We start from the raw sequence: 22,900 nt of genomic DNA on the forward strand, positions 1-22,900 counted from the left end.
TAGATGGCATACCGAAAGGTTTTCCACTAGTAAAAAAATGCATGCGATTGAAGAGATTAATGTTTTGAGTGGAAAGATGGATGAGCTTATGAAATTATTTGCTAGCAAGAGTGCTTCTATTGATCCTAATGATATGCCTTTGTCTTCTTTGATTGAAAATAATAATGAATCTATGGATGCATGCACCAGCGAAGTTTGCACCACATCTCGAGGTGAGAAAGGGCAATGCACTGTACCGTAGAGGCTAGCAAATTGCGGAAAGGTAAGAGTGCGTATAATCCATGGACTCACATTAGTCATAAAGAACTCATATACTTATTGCAAAAGTTTATTAGCACTCGAAGCAAAGTACTACTATGCATGCCCCTAGGGGGATAGATTGGTAGGAAAATACCATCGCTCGTCCCCGACCGCCACTCATAAGGAAGACAATCAATAATAAATCATGCTCCAACTTCATAGCATAACGAGAGACTATACGTGCATCCTTCGGGAATCACAAACCTTAACACAAATATTCTTACTAACCACAACCGTTTACTAGTAACTTGCACGTATTCCATCTCTATATCGCAAAACTATTATAAGGAATCAAACATATCATATTCAGTGATCCATAAGTTTTATGTAGGATTTCATGACTAGCCGTGCAAATGACCAATTCCTGTTAACTCTGAAAATAGATATAAGTGAAGCATGAGAGTTTAATTCTTTCTACAAAAGATCATGCTCTAACAAATATAAGTGAAGCAAAAGAGCATTCTACAAATAAAGGTTTTCTATGTGAAGAGAAATAGGCAATCCAAACTTCAAATGATATAAGTGAAGCACATGAAGCCTTCTATAAAGCCATACTCAAAAGATATAAGTGAAGTTCAATGAGCATTCTATAAATCAACCATGGACTATCTCATACTAGCATGATGCATAAAATAAAAATGAAAAATAAACACAAAAGACGCTCCAAGAGTCACACATATTACTTGAACGAAACGAGAACGAAAACATACGAATACTTATTGAAGAAAGATGGGATGCCTTCCGGGGCATCCCCAAGCTTAGACGCTTGAGTCTCCTTGATATTTACTTGGGTTGCCTTGGGCATCCCCAAGCTTGAGCTCTTACCTCTCCTCCTTCTCCTCATATCGAGACCTCCTCGATATTTGATCACTTCATCCACACAAAACTCAATAGAAAGCTCAGTAAGATCAGTTAGTATAATAAAGCGAATCACTACTCTAAGTACTGTTGCGAACCAATTCATATTTTGTTTTTGAACTGTAGCTACTGTATTATAACTTTTCCATGGTTTATACCCCCGACAGAATCGGTAGTTTCATCAAAACAAGCAAAACAATGCATCAAAAACATAATATGTCTTAAACAGGACAGTCTGTAGTAATCTGAACATTCACCATACTTTTGTACTCCAAAAATTCTGAAAAATTAGGACAAAATAAACAGTTTGTATAGCAAGACTGTGCAAAAAGTTTCAGAAGCTTTTGACGTTCTAGTAAAAAATGTAAATTCACGCATGTTGGAGAACGTAGTATTTTAAAAATTAGCCTACGATCACGCAAGATCTATCTAGGAGAAGCGTAGCAACGAGCGGGGAGAGTATGTCCACATACCCTCGTAGACTGAAAGCGGAAGCGTTTAGTAACGCGGTTGATGTAGTCGAACGTCTTCGTGATCGAACCGATCAAGTACCGAACGCACGGCACCTCCGCGATCTGCACACGTTCAGCTCAGTGACGTCCCTCGAACTCTTGATCCAGCTGAGGCCGAGGGAGAGTTCCGTCAGCACGACGGCATGGTGACGGTGATGATGAAGTTACTAGTGCAGGGCTTCGCCTATATAAGCACTATGACGATATGACCGAGGTGTAAAACTGTGGAGGGGGCACCGCACACGGCTAAGAGATTGTCTGTTGTGCTTTGGGGTGCCTCCTTGGCCACGTATATAAAGGAGGGAGGAGGAGGATGCCGGCCTAGGAGGGGCGTGCCTATAGGGGGGGTCCAACTAGGATTCCCAATCCTAGTTGGAGTCCCCTTCCTTTTCCAAGAGGGGAGAGAGGGAAGGAGTAGGAGAGGGGGAAGGAAAGAGAGGGGGGCGCCGCCCCCTCCCTAGCCCAATTCGGACTTGCCATGAGGGGGCGCGCGGCCACCCCTTGAGGCCCTTCTCTCCTTTCCCATATGGCCCACTAAGGCCCACTACTTCCCCCGGCGAATTCCTGTAACTCTCCGGTACTCCAAAAAATACTCGAATCACTCGGAACCTTTCCGATGTCCGAATATAGCCTTCCAATATATCGATCTTTACCTCTCGACCATTTCGAGACTCCTCGTCATGTCCGTCATCTCATCCGGGACTCCGAACAACCTTCGGTCAACAAATCACATAAACTCATAATACAAATCGTCATCGAATGTTAAGCGTGCGGACCCTACGGGTTCGAGAACTATGTAGACATGACCTGGACACATCTCTGGTCAATAACCAATAGCGGAACCTGGATTCTCATATTGGCTCCTACATATTCTACGAAGATTTTTATCGGTCAAACTGCATAACAACATACGTTGTTCCCTTTGTCATCGGTATATTACTTGCCCGATATTCAATTGTCGGTATTGAGGGAGTCTTGGACTAAGGGGTCCTCGGGCGTCCAGCCTGTTTGCCATGGGCCGGACTAATGGGCTGCAAGGATACGAAGATCGAAGACTGCACCCGTGTCCGGATGGGACTCTCCTTGGCGTGGAAGGTAAGCTTGGCGATCGAATATGTAGATTCCTTTCTTTGTAACCAACCTTGTGTAACCCTAGATCCTCCCGGGGTATATATAAACCGGAGGACTTAGTCCGGAAACAGAGATACTCATGACCATAGTCATACAGGCTAGACTTCTAGGGTTTAGCCATTACGATCTCGTGGTAGATCAACTCTTGTAATACTCATCTTCATCAAGATCAATCAAGCAGGAAGTAGGGTATTACCTCCGTAGAGAGGGCCCGAAGCTGGGTAAACATCGTGTCCCCTGTCTCCTGTTACCATCGACCTTAGACGCACAGTTCGGGACCCCCTACCCGAGATCCGCCGGTTTTGACACCAACATTGGTGCTTTCATTGAGAGTTCCACTGTGCCGTAGACGAAAGGTTAGATGGCCTCTTGAATCGTCAACAACAATGTTGTCCAAGGGGAAACCTTCCTCCCCGGACAGATCTTCGTGTTCGGCGGCTTCGCACTGCGGGCCAACTCGCTTGGCCACCTGGAGCAGATCGACAGCTACGCCCCTGGCCATCAGGTCAGATACGGGAGCTTGAATTACATCGCGGACATCCGTGGAGATTTGATTTTGCCGGATTCGAGATTGCGGCGACCGCTCCTAGTCACCCCGATGAACATGACCTAAATCTGTCATCCGGCCGCATCCGGGAGATTACTCCCGTAACTGCTCCGGCCGTAGATCCGGAGCATATTGCGCCGTCCAAGGACGGGAGGCTCAACCCCACCGCGGAGGCCGTAGATTCCACGGCGTTGGAGCTGAACATAGACCTAAAGTGACACGATGTCTTTATCACCGGAACTCCAGACTCGTCTCTGGTCATAAATTCCGAGCCATGCGCATCTGCGGACGCCGAACTGGATCGTTTATCGATCTTTGAGTTTAGCGTCGCAGACATCTTCCAGCACTCGCCCTTGGGCGATGTGCTAAATTTGTTTAGAAATCTGTCCTTGGCGGGGGACTCACAGCCGAATTATGTCCGGTTCGAGCTGGAGGCTGATGATGGGGGAGAATTTCGCCACCCACCCACCACCCACTTCATAGCCACTGTCGAAGACTTAACCGACACGCTTGACTATGACTCCGAAGACATCGACGGTATGGACGACGATGCCGGAGACGAGGAGGCCCAAAACCCGTCGTTCACCGGACGATGGATGACCACTTCCTTATATGACATCTACATGGTAGATACGCCGAAAAAATAGCGGCGATGACAAGGAAGACCAAGCGAAGGAGGACCCTCCTAAAACACAACCAAAGCGCCGGCGGCAGCGGCGCCGCTCTAAATCCCGCCGCAGCAGGGATAGCCACACCAGCACAGGAGACGACAACACTCCGGATGGTGCCAAAGACACAGAAGAACCCGATGAACAAACTGCCGAACGAGACAATCGGGAATCAGAGCATGCCAGCCCTCACGAACTAGCCATAGAAGAAGACTCGGAAGACGGTAGTTACCGTCCGCCCTCCAAGGAGTAGGTGAGCCTCGGCAACGAAGACTTCATCGTGCCTGAGGAGCCCCTGGAGCAGGAGCGCTTTAAGCTTCAGCTAATAGCCACTGTGAGGAGCCTAAAAAAGAAGCAGCTGCAGCAGCTTCAAGATGAACAAGACCTGCTCAATGACAGATGGACCGATGTCCTGGCAGCCGAGGAATATGGCCTTGAACGCCCAGCCAAAAGTTACCCGAAGCGCAGATTACTACCTCAGTTCGACGATGAGACGCCAGATCCCGCACCAGCATCACGCAACACGGCTGATCGGCCACCGCGCGGTCGGGATAAAACTGCAACCCGAGCTGAAAAACAGACTGTCCCGCCCCGCCGTAAAGGCAGGGATAAGACAGCTCGGGGCCATACATATGACCTTCGCCAAGACCTGGACAGTAGAGCAGGACATACAAGATCGATCTACGGATCGCGAGGAGGTGCCTCGACGCGCGACGACGGCTACCTATTCGGGCGTGACAAACCTAGTCACGCCCGAGCCGAAAACCGCAGACGGACTCCATCAGAGCTACGTCACGATGCGGCCCGATATAGAGGCAACGCACACCCTCTTTGCTTCACTGATGAAGTAATGGACCATGAATTCCCTGAAGGGTTTAAACCCGTAAACATCGAATCATACGATGGAACAACCGACCCCGCGGTATGGATCGAGGATTTTATTCTCCACATCCACATGGCCCACGGGGATGATCTTCATGCCATCAAATACCTCCCACTAAAAGGGCCAGCCTGGCACTGGCTAAATAGTCTGCCCCGGAATTCTATTGGCAGCTGGGAGGACCTGGAAGAAGCTTTTCTCGACAACTTCCAAGATACATATGTTCGGCCGCCAGACGCCGATGCCTTAAGTCACATAGTTCAACTGCTCGGGGAGTCAGCCAGGAAGTTCTGGACTAGGTTCCTAACTAAAAGGAACTAGATCATCGACTGCCCGGATGCCGAAGCCTTAGCGGCCTTTAAACATAGCATCCGCGATGAATGGCTTGCCCGCCACCTTGGCCAAGAAAAGCCAAAATCTATGGCAGCCCTCACAGCACTCATGACCCACTTTTGCGCGGGTGAGGATAGTTGGTTGGCTCGCAGCAAAAATACAGCTAGCGAGGCTGTCCCCTCTGAGGTTAAGAACAACAACGGCAAGCTTCGACGTAATAGACACAAACACTGAAGCAATGGTGATAATACCGACGACACTACAGTCAAGGCCGGATTCAGCGGCTTCAAGTCCAACCAGCGGAAGAAACCATACAAGAGAAACAATCAGGGACCATCCAGCCTGGATTGCATACTCGATCGCCCGTGCCAGATACATGGCACCCCGGAAAAACCAGCCAACCATACCAACAGAGACTGTTGGGTTTTTAAACAGGCCGGCAAATTAAACGCCGAGAATGGGGAAAGGGATCACAAAGCGAGGACGACGACGAGGAGCCTTGGCAACCAAACACAGAGGGACAAAAGAAGTTTCCCCCTCAAGTCAAAACGGTGAACATGATATATGCTACACACATCCCCAAAAGGGAGCGCAAACACGCACTAAGGGACGTTTACGCGATAGAGCCAGTCGCCCCAAAATTCAACCCATGGTCATCGTGCCCGATCACTTTTGATCGTCGGGATCATCCGACCAGTATCCGGCATGGCGGATCAGCTGCACTAGTCCTGGACCCAATCATTGATGGATTCCACCTCACGCGAGTCCTCATGGACGGTGGTAGCAGTCTCAATCTGCTCTATCAAGACACAGTGCGCAAAATGGGCATTAATCCATCAAGGATTAAGCCCACGAAAACTGCCTTCAAAGGAGCCATACCAGGTGTAGAGGCCCACTGTACGGGCTCAATCACACTTGAGGTTGTCTTCGGATCCCCAGACAACTTCCGAAGAGAAGAGTTAATCTTCGACATCGGCCCATTCCGCAGTGGTTATCACGCACTGCTTGGACGGACTGCATTTGCTCGGTTCAACGCGATGCCACACCATGCTTATCTTAAGCTCAAGATGCCCGTTCCATGCAGCGTCATAACAGTCAACGGAAACACGGAACGCTCCTTCCGTACAGAGGAGCACACCGCCGCCCTAGCAGCAGAAGTACAGAGCGGCCTTCTCAAGCAGAACCGTAATCCGGCTGCCGAGCCCCTGGACATCGTAAAGAGGGTCCGGACTACGCTGCAACAGGACAGCTCGACTCATCAAGAGCTCGATTAGAAATTTGGCCTCCGTCCCAGCCCCGATCAGGTAGTGGCATTCGTACCACGCGTGCATAATTACCCACTAGAAATCCCAAGGGCATCGATGGAGGCACAACTAGCTGGTGATCCGCAATACGGCTCGACCACTCCCGGACATATATACTTTTACTATTTCTTTTCTGCTATTCAGGTTTCTTTTCCAGAGGCCTTCCCTAACGACTTGATCGCGGATCCTTTCAAAGGACAGTTAAACCAAGTCGGCAGTCAGCTCGGACATAGAGGGAAATTTCTAAGTGGTTTCTTAAACAACCACTCTACCTGTCTCCAGGTTCCCACGCACAGCTCTCCCTTGGTCGTCGCATGTCAAATAGCCCGTTGCCTATCACACTACTTGTACCAATGCGCTTTGACGTATTAATCAAATCATAATGGAAACAGTTTGCGGCCCAAATTTTAGGGCCCCTGCTCATTGCTTTTTGCTCCTTTTCTGTTTTCCTTTTTTACTATTAATAAGCTTATCCGATAGCACCCGTACACTATTGTACGTTTCACTTTGCCAGGGGCTTCATAGCGCCCCACACTATGGCAACAAAGTCCGAACACTTTTTACAGTATAGTTCGGCACCCCGAATTTAGCACTATATGCATTGGCTCCGAATCATGTCTTTGGTCAATAATTGGGTTGCCCGGCTCCTGTGCTTGCTACCTTACGTTCCGCTATATCGGCTAAGGTAGTAAAGGGAGAACTACTGTGATTGGGCCCTGGTTTATCCAAAGGAGCACCTCAGTAGAGAAAGCCAAAAACTGACTGTCATGATGCGGCGAGAGCCGGTCAGCTGTTCGGAGGTTGAAAATCGTTGGAGATTTCTTCCGCGTTACGCGAAGGATCGGTATTTCCCGATCAGACGCTTATAGCACTCTAGTTCGGAAACTAGGGGCTGCGTCCATGTTTTTATTGCCGAACTCCTATGGCTAAGTGAGGGCGTTAAAGCCGAATAGTCTGGTTGCCTGGTTCGCTGCGCTAAACAACTCCTCCAAGGACTATATAATTGGATCAAGATTGTTTAGATTCCATCCCGAACACCCCCGTACTACCTACGTGGGGGCAGAAGCTGACGACTGGCCAACCCTCAGATTTCATACAACACGGCCGCACAGGAGGTAGAATTAAAAACATAACAATCATTATATTACAAACTAACTTTGTTTCATCATACAAGGCAAAGACAACACGAATGTATTCATTCAAAAATAATGTCCTGCCCACACTGCGTTGCCACAATGCGAGACCCCTCCAGGACATCCGCCAAATAGCGCTCGGGTGTGCGGTGCTCCTTGCCCTCTGGCGGCCCCTTGGCCAGCTCGACGTGTTCATCTTCGCCCACCACATCTTGCAACGGGCGAAGGCCATACGCGCACCTTCAATACACGCTTGACGACGTCCAGCCGAGGACAGGCGTTCACCAGCCGCCTCACGAGTTCGAAGTAGCTGTCGGGCATAGCTTCGGCTAGCCATAGCCGGATTATCAAATCCTTCATGGCTAGTTCGGCCACCCTATGCAGCTCCACCAGCTGTTTCAGCTGATCGGTGAAGGGCACGGGATGCTCTGGCGCAAGATATTGTGACCAGAACAGCTTCTCCGTGGAGCTCCCTTCTTCGGCTCGGAAGAACTCCGAGGCGTCGGACACACTTCACGGCAGATCAGCAAAAGCCCCTGGAGAACTCCGAATCCGGGTTAGTAGAAGATACTTCCTCTTCGCATATTTGCTTTGCATACTGAATGCCTTACCCGCCGCGATCTTCCTCGCCTCTTGGATCTCTTGGAGGGTGCCCTGCGCTTCATTCCGGGCCGTCTCCGCGCCCTGACAAGCCTTGGAAAGTTCGGCCTCTTTAGCCGACGCATCACGCTCCAAGGTCTCACACTTCTTCACCGCGTCATGGAGCTCTTGTTGGACCTCGTTGACCCAGGCCTTGAGCTTCTAACGGGCAGCCTGCTCCTTGAGGGCCTTCCCCTCGGCTTCGCCCAGGGCCTTTTTCAGGGCCTCGACCTCGATCGGCGCTCCTATTTATATCAAGACACTTCGGTCAATATACAACATCCTACTCATTCCAAATACTTCTTGGGTTATTACATACCTTGATTCTCCTGGAGCTGCCTCTTCACCTTGCTGAGCTCCTCCTCGGCCTGCTCCAGCCTCCGCTTAAGTTCAGAGACTTCGGCAGCATGTGAGGCCGTGGCCAGCAGTGACGCCTGCATATGCATTCCAGACAAAATTTGATAGTTCCCTGCAATAAAGTAATGATCCTCTGTCCGGATTTTCTTTCCGAACACCGGACAGTGTCTCAGGGGCTACTGTCTATATGGGGATTTTCTCTTTTTTGTCGCTTACCTCAAAACCTGTCAGCAGGCTGCTGCAGGCTTCGGTTAGTCTGCTCTTGGTAGACTGAACCCTTCCAATCACCGTGCCCATAAGAACACGATGTTCATCCACAATGGAAGCGCCTCGCAACACTTCCAACAGATCATTTGGTGCCCCCGGTTGGACAAGGGTCACTGGTGGAATAGGCATACCCCCTTCTTTCGAAGGAGGTTGCGTGCCGGATTCCGAAGCTGTATCGGTCTCTGGAATCAAGTCCGGTTGAGGGCCGAACTGAGTACGGCCCTCCTCCCCAGTCTCCCGGGGGATTGGCTCCCCCTGGTGTTCGGCGATGGGGGCTTCGCCTTCGGGCGCTTCTTGAGCATCTCCCCGGGCTGGGAAGGTCCGGTTGGAGAGCACCTGGTCGTCCCCTTTGGCCTTGGGAGAGTAAGCGGCTGGCGGTGTCTTGCTGGGCATCTCCTGTGGGTCCAACGAACCTCTTGATGTGGATCGCTGGGAACTCCGTATCAATACATTGAAATGGAGAGGCGGGACATATGGGTATGTGGGAGTCATAGCACTTACGAAGCAGCTTGAGGCTTGGTGCGGGGGTGTCACTCCGGACTACTGTCGACGTCCCACGCGGATTTATCCGCGAAGGAGCCCTTCCCCTTCTTCGACATCCCCGCCTCCAGGCTCGTGGAGGCCGCCCTCTTCTTCCTTCCCCCCTCAGGGGGAGGGTTGTTCTCCTCCTCCTCCTCCTCCTCCTCCTCCTCCTCATCGTCGTCATCTTCGGTGGCAGAGGAGCGGGTCTTGTCTGCGGACGTCGCGTCCGAAGCACTCTTGCGACGGGGTCCACTCCGCCCCCCCTTGGCCTTCCCCTTGGCCTTCTTCGTCTGTGCTGTATAGGGCGCCGGCACCAGCATCTTCGCTAAACGCGGAATGACTGGTTCTTCAGGTAGCGGAGCCGGACACTGGATCTGCTTCGCCCTCTCCATCCATTCCTGAAGAGGCAATGATAGTAAAATTTCAGATATCCTCCTTGAAGCAAATAAGTAGAGGACGGGATAGAAACTTACCTCGCTGGCAGGATGGTTAATGTCGTGCCCACGGTCCGAATCCGTGGCTAGCCGTATCTCTTCGCCCATGAAGAGAAACTTCCAGGCATCTTCGTGAGTCGTTCCGAAGAGCCTCTCCAGGGTTTGGTGCCTCCTCGGATTAAACTCCCAAAGGGGGCGTTTTCGGCTTTGGCAAGGGAGGATCCGGCGAACCAGCATCACTTGGATTACACCGACAAGTTTGACATTCTTGTCCACCATGCTTTGAACGTGCGTCTGCAGCGCTATCAGCTTGTCTGGCGAACACCAGTTCGGGCTCTTCTCGACCCAGGAGGTGAGTCGCATGGGAGCTGCCGGTGTCAAAACCGGCGGATCTCGGGTAGGGGGTCCCGGACTGTGTGTCTAGGATCGATGGTAAGAGGAGACGGGGGCCACAATGTTTACCCAGGTTTGGGCCCTCTCTATGGAGGTAATACCCTACTTCCTGCTTGATTGATCTTGATGAATATGAGCGTTACAAGAGTTGATCTACCACGAGATCGTAATGGCTAAACCCTAGAAGTCTAGCCTATGAGTATATGGTCATGAATATGTCCTATCCGGACCATGCTCTCTGGTTTATATAGACACCTGAGAGATCTAGGGTTACATGAGGTCGGTTACATAGGAGGAAACCTTCATAATAGGTCGCCTAGCTTGCCTTCCACGCCAAGTAGAGTCCAATCCGGACGCAGACATTGTCTTTGGTCTTCACGTCTTCGCGGCCCATCAGTCCGGCCCATGGATATTAGGCCGGACGCCCGAGGACCCCTTAGTCCAGGACTCCCTCAGTAGCCCCTGAACCTGGCTTCAATGACGAGGAGTCCGGTGCGCAGATTGTCTTCGGCATTGCAAGGCGGGTTCCCCTTCTTCCGAACCCCAAGGTAGTCTTTGGATGTGACGATTGTATTCGGACCTGTGTATATAATCGCAGAAAATACAATACTCCACGAGTCCAATCTGCTGACAACTGTTTATGACATTGTATCACGCCTGCCCGGTTATTATTTCCAACCTTTGGCTAGCCCATCGCCCCACGTCTCGGGAAGCGGTTTTATTGGCACGTCTTGTCAAAGCAGAGATCGTGTCCCCTTATTCACGGGATTTTCAATAATGTAGGTATGGGTAACCCAACCGTCCCCTGAGTACAACTCTTTGGGGATAGGTAAGTTTCAAGACCTAGGAGGGGACACTCGATATTCTGGGCCTTCATATAGGGACCCAGACTTGTCTTTTTCTTCCGCGCTTGCTTCTTCCTCAACCCCACCAACCTCGAGTTCTAGCCCTCGAGTTCCAATCACCACCAGCCCCAATCATGTTCGGGTCCAGCCGTTCAGGCCGGTGGGTGGCCTCTTCCGTCATGGAGGAGGATATTGCGAAGCTCCGCGTAGCAAGGTACCTGACCCCAGAAATCCTTCATCGGCTTCCTGCCGAGGGGCAGATTATTTCCACCCCCAAATCCGGCGAGATGGTAGTATTTTTGTCCCACTTCCTCCATGGGTTAGGGTTCGCGCCTAACCCCTTCGTCTGGGGGCTCATGTTCTACTATGGGCTAGATTTTCACGATCTGGCCCCGGACTTTGTTCTTCTCATCTCAGCATTCATCGTCATGTGTGAGGCCTTCCTCCGGACTCCTCCGCACTTTGATTTGTGGCTCAATACTTTTCATGTAGGCCGCGGGTGATAGAGGGGGAGCAGGCGGAGTGCGGCAGCGTTGTAATAAACAAGCTTGCCAGCGCGGTTTGGTTTGAAGGATCCTTTGCCGAGTCTTTCGAACTATGGCAGCAGGGATGGTTTTATGTCAACGAGCCACGTGGCTCCAAGTGGGTGGCTACGCCTGCGTTCCGACCCGGCCCTCCGACTCAGCTTGCTTCATGGATCAACAAGGGGTTGGACTGGGGATCTGCCAATGAGGTGCAGACTCTGCAAGGTCACATCCGAAGCCTTACCGAGAAGGGCATCGATCTTGTGAACGTCGTTCAGCTAATGCTGGTCCGCCTGATCCTGCCGTGTCAACGGCGGCCTCTCCGTATGTGGGAGTTCAATCTAGAAGGGCGGCGGACTCTTCAGCACTTCTTCGGTACTACGCATGAAGGAATGTGGAAGTTATATTTCGGGGAGCGAGAGCAATGGCCGGACACCACCGAAGACGTCGGCCTCGACTGCAATCATCCGAACACTCCGGTAAATATTCAATCCCCGCACACCTTTCATTAAAGCATCTCTTGACAAGACACTAAACAACCTGCCCTTATACAGGACTGGATAAAGAAAGCGGTGTTAATTTGTTGTCCGGCGCCCCTTCCCAAAGACCCTGCGTCCGCCCTACTGACGTGGATGTTGATCCCGACACCGTACCTGGTGTCTACATAGGGGGGCGAGAGCGGGGAGCCCAGAGGAGATGCCCATCCTAAGGGCGATTTAGGCGCAGTGTTCGGGGAAACCGAAACCTTTTGCCCAGGGGCAAAGGTGTGGAGGGGCACTTCATGGCAAGAAGAGGGCCGCTTCTGGAGGTCAGGAGGGGAAGCCTTCCAAGAAAGGGAAAATGCCATCGTCGGGCGGCTTGAGCCGGGCAAGCGATGTCGTCGTTGAGCTTGATGATGAGGACGAACCTCCGGCCAGACCGTAAGTGGAGCAGGGCACTTTAACCATACCTCATTCCTTTCTTATTACTGAAATAACCCTCCAACATATGTGCATCCTCGCAGGTTAACACCTGGTGTTTCTCAATCGTCCTCCTCCTCGGGAGACCTTCTTCCGGAGATGATGGAGAGTGACACGCCTTCTCCGGCCTCCTCGCCTAACAGGGCGGATGATCTCGAGGTGTCGTCCCAGAGGGCTCCTCCCAACCGACAAGTAGCGCAGGAAACGAGGAAGGAGCTACCTGAAGGTGGTGCCTCTGTCACTCAAGGTTCGGGGATCAAGAATGACGGCCCCGAACTGTCTGGTTTACAGCCGGAGTCAATGCTGGAGGCGGGTAAGCGGATTCCTTCAAAGGAACGTCGTGCTTCGGTAGCGGTGTCCGAAGACCCAGGAGTGCCGGAGACGCTGACGGACATGCTGCGACGAGCGTCCGTTTCAAAGGAGCATCGTGCCTTAATGGTTATGGTGGTCGAAAAAGTTGTATCCGCGAAGAGCGCGTTGAACGAGGTCTTTACGAGCCTTCTGAGAGGTTTTGAGGTTTGTGATGTAATGTTGCCAATTGAATAATATTGACAGAAAGCACCTGTTGTGTATGCAGTAGCCCCTGAGACTCGGATCACCTTCCAAAGTAAGTGATCGGAGGATCGAAAAGATATTTTCAGGTACTAACCTTAGTTTAATTTGGAATGCAGGCTGTCTCCCCTCCTGCCACTGCCCGAAATTCGGAGGTAACCGAACTGCAGCGAAAGCTGGATATTGCGGAGGATGACATTGCTTTGATCAACAGGCATCTTGACGACTCGCAAGGTATATATTTTGAGCATTCCTTACACCAATATGCTTGTAATGTAAGCCTGACTCTGAAGAGAGGTTGATATGAAATGTGCATCAATGCAGATGGTGCTGCCGCCGTGGAAGCCCTTCGGGCGGAGCTAGCCCGGGCCAAGGAGCAGGCCCGGTTTAGTAATGCGGCTGCCGAAAAGGCATTGGCTGAATTGAAGGCCGAACAAGCCGCGCGGCGCCAGGACAAGGAGGAAATGTCCACCATGGCGCGCGAGTTAGAGAATGCGCCTGGCCACTGTAAACTTCTTGAGAAGGAAAATGAAGCCAAAACGGCTGAACTTGACAAGGCCTTACGAGAGGCGAGAGAAGCACGGTCTGAATCCAGAGCAGCCCGTGAGGAGATCCGGCAAGCTGGGGAGATTGTGACTGGCAAGCCCTTTTTGTTACAGGTTAAGTTCGGCGATCCGAACTATGCTCGGCATAACCAAGTATGCAGTTCTCCGGACAATTTTTTAGACTTGCCGAAGAGTTCTTCCGATGCGGCACAGTTTTATCAAGCGCAAGAGGGGTATGCAACGGAGAATCTTTCCTGGTCGCAATTTGGCGCGTCTAAGCGCCCTCTATTGCTGAATGAACATATGTCCCAGTGAGCCGAGCTGCATAGGATATCCGGCGCTGCCATGAAGAACGTCGTTGTCTTGTTTGTGGCTGACTGAACCTGTTCCGAGTAGTTGCTTCGGCCTGGTGCAGCAGCTTGCTGACGCGGTGCCGCGTATCGACGCTGTGAAGTGGTCGGTGTGCATTGAACGTGCACGGATGGCCTTCGCCCGAGTCAAGACATTCTGGGGGAAGATGAAGGCCATCGATGTTGCGACGAAGAGTCCACCCAAAGGCAAGGACCGTCCGGAACCGGAGCATTATTTTGGAGACGTCCTAGAGGCCGCCCGCTTGATAGAGGGTCAATGCTCGAAAGACATAATATTCGAGTGGTGTGTACAAGGGTTGTAACAGACAACTTTATAGTTAATCTATTTTTTGCTCGAAAGCTTGTATTCCTCTTGTGTGGCCGTTTTAATGTAATTTGAAAGTTTCCCAGTCATCGGCTTCAGCCCCCTCGTAGGAAATACGGGGTGTTCGGAAAAGCATTGAATCACTCTTTATCCAACGTCTTGGTCCATAAAGGAGGTGACAATGCGGCGAACCAGGCAATCGGACTATAGGGCATTAACACTTTCACTTAGCCATAGGAGTTTTATGGTGGGGCTACGACATAGCCCCTGGTATGTATGCGGCGTATCGTAATATTGTGCCTTACATGTTTTGATCTGAAAAAGATCCTTCGTGTAACACGAAGAATCGCTAAAGATTCGAATAAGTCATCATGTGGTTGACCAGCTCTCGCCGCATCATGATATTCAGTTTTCGGCTTTCTCTACTGAGGTGCTCATCCGATCAAAGCCAGGGCACAATCACAGTAGTTCTCCCTTTACTACCCTAGCCGATAGAGCGGAATGTAGGGTAGCAAGCACAGGAGCCGGGCAACCCAACTATTGACCAAAGACAATGATTCGGAGCTGGTGCATATAAGGCCAAACTTGCGACGCCGAAGTATGTTGTAGAGTTGTTCGGACTTTTATTGGCAACTCATTTGTTCCCATACCGGGCCTCTGGCATGTTATGCCGAGACGCTTCTTGTGACACAGTCGTTGCGGCCGTACTCATTGTAGCAAGAGTATTTTAAGATTAGCTTGGATAAAGTTTACTGGGAGTGGAGCAATATGCCAATGATAAATTCATATATAAAAAAGAAAAACCACAACCCGGCTATTTGACATGCTCGAGGTCGGGAACGGAGGAAAAAGGGCATAGTATAGGCTCAAAATAAAGAGTGCGGTCGACAAAAAGATAGTTTGGACCTCCTGTCGCACGTCTGCGCCGCCCGTCCTCTGGGAGGGGAATCCTTAATGGAAGTAGCCCCTTAGGTGAGTGTACGGATCCGAACTTCGATAGAGTCCGTTCTAGGTGCTGTCATGTTGGTCACCTGTTTATAATAAAGAAAAGTGAAGAAAACGGATAAAAACAATACAGGAATTCATGCAGGGGTTCCCGTATTGTGCTGCCGCCGATGCCCATGGTATCTTGAACGCGTAGTGATGTACGCGTGGTGTAAATCTTGCCAGCATAGTGGGTGGGTGGCGGAAGCTGAACTGCTATTTCCGCTCCGGTAGTGGTCGAACGTCGGAGGGAAACTATTTCTGGTCCTTGGTGTTCGACTGTCGAGCCGCTCTGTCGTCTTTATCGCTTGGTGGCCTCCTCCCCTTGTATTCGGCGTTAAGTTTGCCTGCCTGCTTAAAGACCCAACAATTTCTGTTGGTGTGAGTGGTTGGCTTATCAGGGTGACCGTGAATCTGACAAGGTCTGTCCAGTATCCTGTCGAGGGCGGATGGTCCATCCTGGCTGGCCTTAGATGGCTTCTTCCGTTGACCGGGCTTCGGATTGTTAAATCCGGCGTTGACCGCTGTGTCGCGTAATCTTTCATTATTATTGCGACTGTTGTGTTCGGTTAGTCGTGGCTTGCCATTGCCGTCTCGGATTTCGGAAGTGCCCGGATCGCTAGCGTTGTTGCTTTTATGAGCGAGCCAGTTGTCTTCTCCCGCACAAAAGCGAGTCATTAGAGCGGTAAGGGCAGTCATGGATTTAGGTCCTTCCTGGCCGAGGTGGCGTGCTAGCCATTCATCCCGGACGCTATGTTTGAAGGCCGCGAGGGCTTCCGCGTCCGGACAGTCGACAATTTGGTTCTTTTTGACTAAGAACCTGGTCCAGAGCTCCCTGGCGAACTCACCGGGCTGTTGGACAATATGACTTAAGTCATCGGCATCTGGCGGCCGGACATATATTCCTTGGAAGTTGTCACGAAAGGCGTTTTCCAAATCTTCCCCGCTGCCAATAGAACTTTCTGACAAACTATTTAGCCAGTACCGTACGGGCCCCTTAAGCTTGAGAGGCAAGTATTTAATGGCATGAATGCCGTCTCCGCGAGCCAGGTGGATATGGAGGAGATAGTCCTCAATCCATATTGCGGGATCTGTTGTTCCATCGTATGATTCGACATTGATGGGTTTGAACCCGTCTGGAAATTCGTGCTCCATTACCTCGTTGGTGAAGCAAAGCGGGTGCGTGGCTCCTCTATGTTGGGCCACACTATGAAGCACCTCCTTTGGATGCCGTTGGCAGCTTCGGGCATGGTTGGAGTCTGGCTGATTGACCATCGTAACCGGTCGGGGCATATCCCCGCGATCTGTACGTCGATCTTGTCTATCCTGCTCCGCCCACTAAACTTTGGCGGATGTCGCCATTGTTTTCCCGAACCGTCTTGTTTTTGTTCTTACGACCAGATTGTTTCGTATGGTATTCTGCTTGGGCTGCTGCTTTATCCTGACCGAACTGTGGTCGACCTGCCGCATTATTCGATGGTGGAACGGGCTCCAGCGCCTTGCCATCATGTGGAGGGAGCCACCTGCACTTGGGGTGGCTTTTGTCCGGGCCACTAGGGCCGTGTTCTATGGCGGCTAGGACCTCGGTCCATTTAGCATTGAGCAGATCTTGGCTTGCTTGAAGCTGCAGCTGCTTTATTCTTAGATTCCTTGTTGTGGCTATTAGCCGGCGTTTAAAGCGCTCCTGCTCGAGAGGTTCCTCCGGCACAATGAATTCTTCGTTGTCGAGGCTCTCCTCTTCCTCGAAGAGGGGAAGATAATTGCTATCCTCCGAGTCTCCGTACATGACCTGTTCATCGGGGCTATCTTGCCCGCTTTCCTGGTCCTCCTGTTCGGATCCTGCCTCAACAGGGTCTTTGTTGTCCGGAGTAGTATCACCTTCGTTCCTAGTATTGTTTTCTCTTGGGCGACGTGACCTGGAGCGGCGCCGGGGGCGCCGGTGTTCGGATTGTGTACCAGGAGGTTTATCCTCAACTGGATCCTCCTTGTCATCGTCGATATCGTCGTTGGGTGTGTCTACCATACACATGTCATACCAGGAAGTGGTTGTCCTGTGTCTAGCAGATAGTGAGCTCTGGTCTTGCCCCTCATCGTCGTCCATGACGTCGATGTCTTTGGGGCGGAGGTCAAGCATGTTGGTTGGGTCTTCGATAGTGGCTATGAAGTGGGTGGCGGGTGGGAAGCAGAATTCTCCGTCATCCGCCGTAAGGTCGAACCGGACATAGTACAAATTTTTGGCTAGCAAAAGAATCTAATCAAGCACCACATGTTGGAGGATCCATAACAATATAACTTCTATACAAATATACCCAAACATAACTCATTACATTGTCTTCCTTGTCCAACTTCAACTAATTTTGTGAAATTTGAAAATACTTAATGGGGCTCACAATCATAGAAGATGTCCAAGATAGTATATTTATATGTGAAATCTCTCTTCCTTCAATATTCTTTCATGAATTGTTCAAGTGGCCAATGTTGTGTTTGCTAACTTTCAATAAATTTTACCACATATACTTCCTATATGTGAAGTCATTAATCCCCATGGGATAAGCATATGAAACATATAATTTCAGATTTATGATATTCAACTAGAACAATGCATGTGTGTTGCAACGGGATCAAAACATTCTAGTACGTTGGCTTGTGATTTACCTATCCATAATATGTGATTGTGTAAATAAATGATCAGCAGATTATGTCCATGATTTACCTTATATTTTGATCAGAAGTGATTTACCTGCCCATAGTATGCTATTGCATAAATAAATATTCATCAAATTCTGCACATGATTTACTTTATATTTTGATCAGAAGTTTGGTAAGTACATCAAAGTGAAATTGGTTCAGAAGGTAAGTAAATTAAGGTGGTTGATTATTATACGAGGAAGGTTGGACGAAGGCTGGTCGGAAAAAGGTGAAACGGGAACCTTACGTTCTTTTTAAGTAGTAGAGATTCATTCAACCATTTACTCATAGGATATAAGCGAAGCACGTGAGTAAATGACAAACTACTCCAAAACGATATAAGTGAAGATCAATGAGTAGTCAAGTAGTTAAATAGCCATGTGAGACTCTCTCTCATTCAAGATTTCAGATCCAATGATATTATTGAAACAGCTGGTAAAATTAAAATACGCTCCAAGCAAAACACATATCATGTGACGAATAAAATATAGATCCAAGTAAGGTATACCGAAAGGCATCCCCAAGCTAAGGTTCTTGAGTCTTCCTTGAATATTACATTGGGGTGCCCTGGGCATCCCCAAGCTTAGGTTCTTTCCACTCCTCATTCTTCTCATATTAATATCTCACCCAAAACTTGAAAACTTCAATCACACAAAACTTCACGGAAGTTCGCGAGATAAGTTAGTATGATAAAACAAATCATTCACTAGGGTACTGTCAAGACAAGATTCATAATTGTTCTCACACAAGGCCTACTGTACTCTATCAATTCCACAATTCATATTGACCAATATAAGCCATAGAAACTATAAAAACAAGCAAACTATGCATTGAAAACAGAATCTGTCAAAAACTGAACAGTCAGTAAAGATCTGGACAATGACCATACTTCTGTACATACAAAAATTCTAAAAAAATTAGGACAATGTAGGCAATTTGTATACCAATCATGTGTAAATAATTCAGAATTTTATCGCATTCTAGTGAATTTAAACAATTCTGTTACTGAAAGCAAAATTTCTGTTTTTGCACAGAATCAAGTCAACTATCGTCCACACTATCCCAAAGGCTTTACTTGGCACTTTATCGACACAAAAACTATAAAACATGAATACTACAGTAGCTTAATCATGTGAACACACAAAAATAGTAAGGATAAATATTAGGTTGTCTCTACACAAGAACTTTTCCTTAAAGCTTTTTAGCTAAGCAGTGATATTTTAATGATACTCTTCCAAGTCCAATTTCGATGATAATTTTATTCATACTCTAAAAGATATAAGTGAAGTTCATAGAGCATTCTACAATTAATATAGATTGACAAATATCCAAGCTCAAAATAAATAAGAGAAGCACACGAAGCATTCTATAAAGCCACACTCAAAAGATTTAAGTGAAGCACAAAGAGTATTCCATAAAGCCATGCTCAAAAGGTTTAAGAGAAGCGCATGAAGCATTCGAAGGACTGTCTCATACTAGCATGGTGCATAAAGGAAAAATAAAAAAATAAACACAAAAGATGCATATCATGTGAACAAACAAAATCAAGGTATACTGATAATTGTTGAAGAATAAAGATGGGATGCCTTCCGGGGCATCCCCAAGCTTAGATGCTTGAGTATCCGTAAAATATTTACTTGGGGTGCCTTCGGCATCCCCAAGATTGAACTCTCTCTTCTAATTATTCTTATCATATTGATAACCCCTCGACCTCCGAATACTTCATCCATAGGTTCATCAAAATAGGCGAAGAACACATAGAAAATAGAATCTATCAAAAACAGGACAGTCTGTAGCAATCTGAACATTGAACAAACTTATCTAACTCCAAAAATTCTAAAAAATTAGGAAAAATAAAACCTTTGCATATCAGTACTGTGTAAAAATTTCAGAAACTTTTGATGTTCCAATAAAAATGTAAATTCACGCACTTTGGCCAAAGTTTCTGTTTTTGCACCGCACATAGCAAACAAGCAATCTAATCATCCTAAAACCAAATCTTGGCACATTATTTTTATAATAAAATGGATATATACAAGGGGATAATTATTTTTGACAAACTTCCATGAAAAATTCTACATTGTTTCCATGAGCATGAACACAAGTGTTCAAGGTCGACCCTCACTTCTCCAATGCATAACCTTCCAATCACTTCTCTTTCTGAAAAAGTTTTTAGTCATAAGAGGCAAGTAATTTTTTTTGTATTTGGCATTCTTTTAATTTTTTTGTTTGTTTCACCCACAACTAAAGAAAACAAAAACAAAATCTACTTAGTGAAGAAAGCAAACAAGCACACACGAGAATACCAACCTCACGCCATTGCTCCCCGGCAACGGCGCCAGAAAAGAGCTTGATAATCCCCAGGTGCAAGGAATCATCGTAGAAATTTCCAAAGGTGGAAGTGATAAGTATGGAGTGTCGAACCCACAAGGAGCTAAAGGTAAGGTCAATATTCTCTCGTCATATCTGCCACTGATATGACTCTATGTACACCGAACATTTGCTTCCATCTAGAAACGAGAAATAAAACTACGTTGTGTGTATGAAGAGGATAGCTTTGCATGATATCGAAGAACTAAAATATAAAAATAAGTGATGTTATCATAAAGTTAGAATATATCACAATATATTACAAAAAGCGAGTGTGGAATAATGATGGATGGTGTGCGGAATTATCCTAGGCATTTGTTAACAAGATCGGTAATCATTATTGTAATTCTATATGAGGGAGAGGCATGAGCTAACATACTTTCTGTACTTGGATCATATGAACTTATGATTGGACCTCTAGCAAGCATCCGCAACTACTAGAAATCATTAAGGTAAACCCAGCCATAGCATTAATTATCAAGTCCTCTTTACTCCCATACGCAACAACCCCCTTACTCGGGTTTAAGCTTCTATCGCTCTAGCAACCCACTATAAGCGAATCATGAATGTGTTGCAACACCCTACAGTGGGAATCCTTCACTGTGCGTGGCATGGAAGGCACCATAGGACAGCACCAACATAAAACATACAACTCAAACCAATCTAGATCATCAATCGACCCAAAAGACAAACGAAATCTACTCAAAACATCAAAGGATGGGAACACATCATTGGATCATAATATGTGGCATAAGCACCATGTTCAAGTAGGGGATTACAGCGGGGTGCGGAAGAGTGGACCGCTGAAAAGAGATGAGGGAGGTGATGAAGACGGTGATGTTGATGATGACTATCACCGCGGCGATGATTCACCTGGCGACACTCTGGCGCCACCGAGAGAGAGGGGGAGAGAGAGTCTCCCCCTTGTGCTTCCTCCTCCATGACCTCCCCCCTAGATGGGGAGAGGTTATCCCTCTAGTCCTTGGCCTCCATGGTGATGATGGCCCCCTCGGGCTTCCTCCTCCATGGCCTTCAGTGATGATGCCCATCGGCAGGGTGCCAGAGAGGGCCTAGATTTATTTTTCGTGGCTACAGAGGCTTGCGGCGACGGAACTTTGATACGTCTCCAACGTATCTATAATTTTTGATTGTTCCATGTTATTATATTATCTGTTTTGGATGTTTAATGGGCTTTATTATACACTTTTATATTATTTTTGGGACTAACCTACTAACCAAAGGCCCAGTGCAAATTGTTGTTTTTTGTGTATTTCAGTGTTTCGCAGAAAAGGAATATCAAACGGAATCCAAACGGAATGAAACCTTTGGGATAGTCGTTTTTGGAACAAACGCAATCCAGGAGACTTGGAGTGGACGTCAAGGAAGCAACAAGGCGGGCACGAGGTAGGAGGGCGTGCCCAGGGGGGTAGGCGCGCCCCCCACCCTCATGGGCCCCTCATGGCTCCACCGACCTACTTCTTTCGCCTATATATACTCATATACCCCGAAAACATCCAGGAGCACCATGAAACCCTATTTCCACCACCGCAACCTTCTGTACCCATGAGATCCCATCTTGGGGCCTATTCCGGCGCTCTGCCGGAGGGGGAATCGATTATGGAGGGCTTCTACATCAACACCATAGCCTCTCCGATGATGTGTGAGTAGTTTACCACAGACCTTCGGGTCCATAGTTATTAGCTAGATGGCTTCTTCTCTCTCTTTGGATCTCAATACAAAGTTCTCCTCGATCTTCTTGGAGATCTATTCGATGTAATACTTTTTGGGGTGTGTTTGTCGAGATCCGATGAATTGTGGGTTTATGATCAAGATTATCTATGAACAATATTTGATTCTTCTCTGAATTCTTATATGCATGATTTGATATCTTTGCAAGTCTCTTCGAATTATCAGTTTGGTTTGGCCTACTAGATTGATCTTTCTTGCAATGGGAGAAGTGCTTAGCTTTGGGTTCAATCTTGCGGTGCTCGATCCCAGTGACAGTAGGGGAAACGACACGTATTGTATTGTTGCCATCGAGGATAAAAATATGGGGTTTATATCATATTGCTTGAGTTTATCCCTCTACATCATGTCATCTTGCCTAATGCGTTACTCTGTTCTTATGAACTTAATACTCTAGATGCATGTTGGATAGCGGTCGATGTGTGGAGTAATAGTAGTAGATGCAGAATCGTTTCGGTCTACTTGACACAGACGTTATGCCTATATACATGATCATGCCTAGATATTCTCATAACTATGCACTTTTCTATCAATTGCTCGACAGTAATTTGTGCACCCACCATAGAATTTGCTATCTTGGGAGAAGCCACTAGTGAAACCGATGGCCCCCGGGTCTATTTTCCATCATATAAGTTTCTGATCTATTTTATTTTGCAATATTTAGTTTTCAATCTATACCATAAAAATACCAAAAATATTGATCTTATTATCTCTATCAGATCTCACTTTTGCAA

Source organism: Aegilops tauschii, chromosome 5, assembly GCF_002575655.3.
Source record: "Aegilops tauschii subsp. strangulata cultivar AL8/78 chromosome 5, Aet v6.0, whole genome shotgun sequence".
NCBI classification, from domain to species: Eukaryota; Viridiplantae; Streptophyta; class Magnoliopsida; order Poales; family Poaceae; genus Aegilops; species Aegilops tauschii.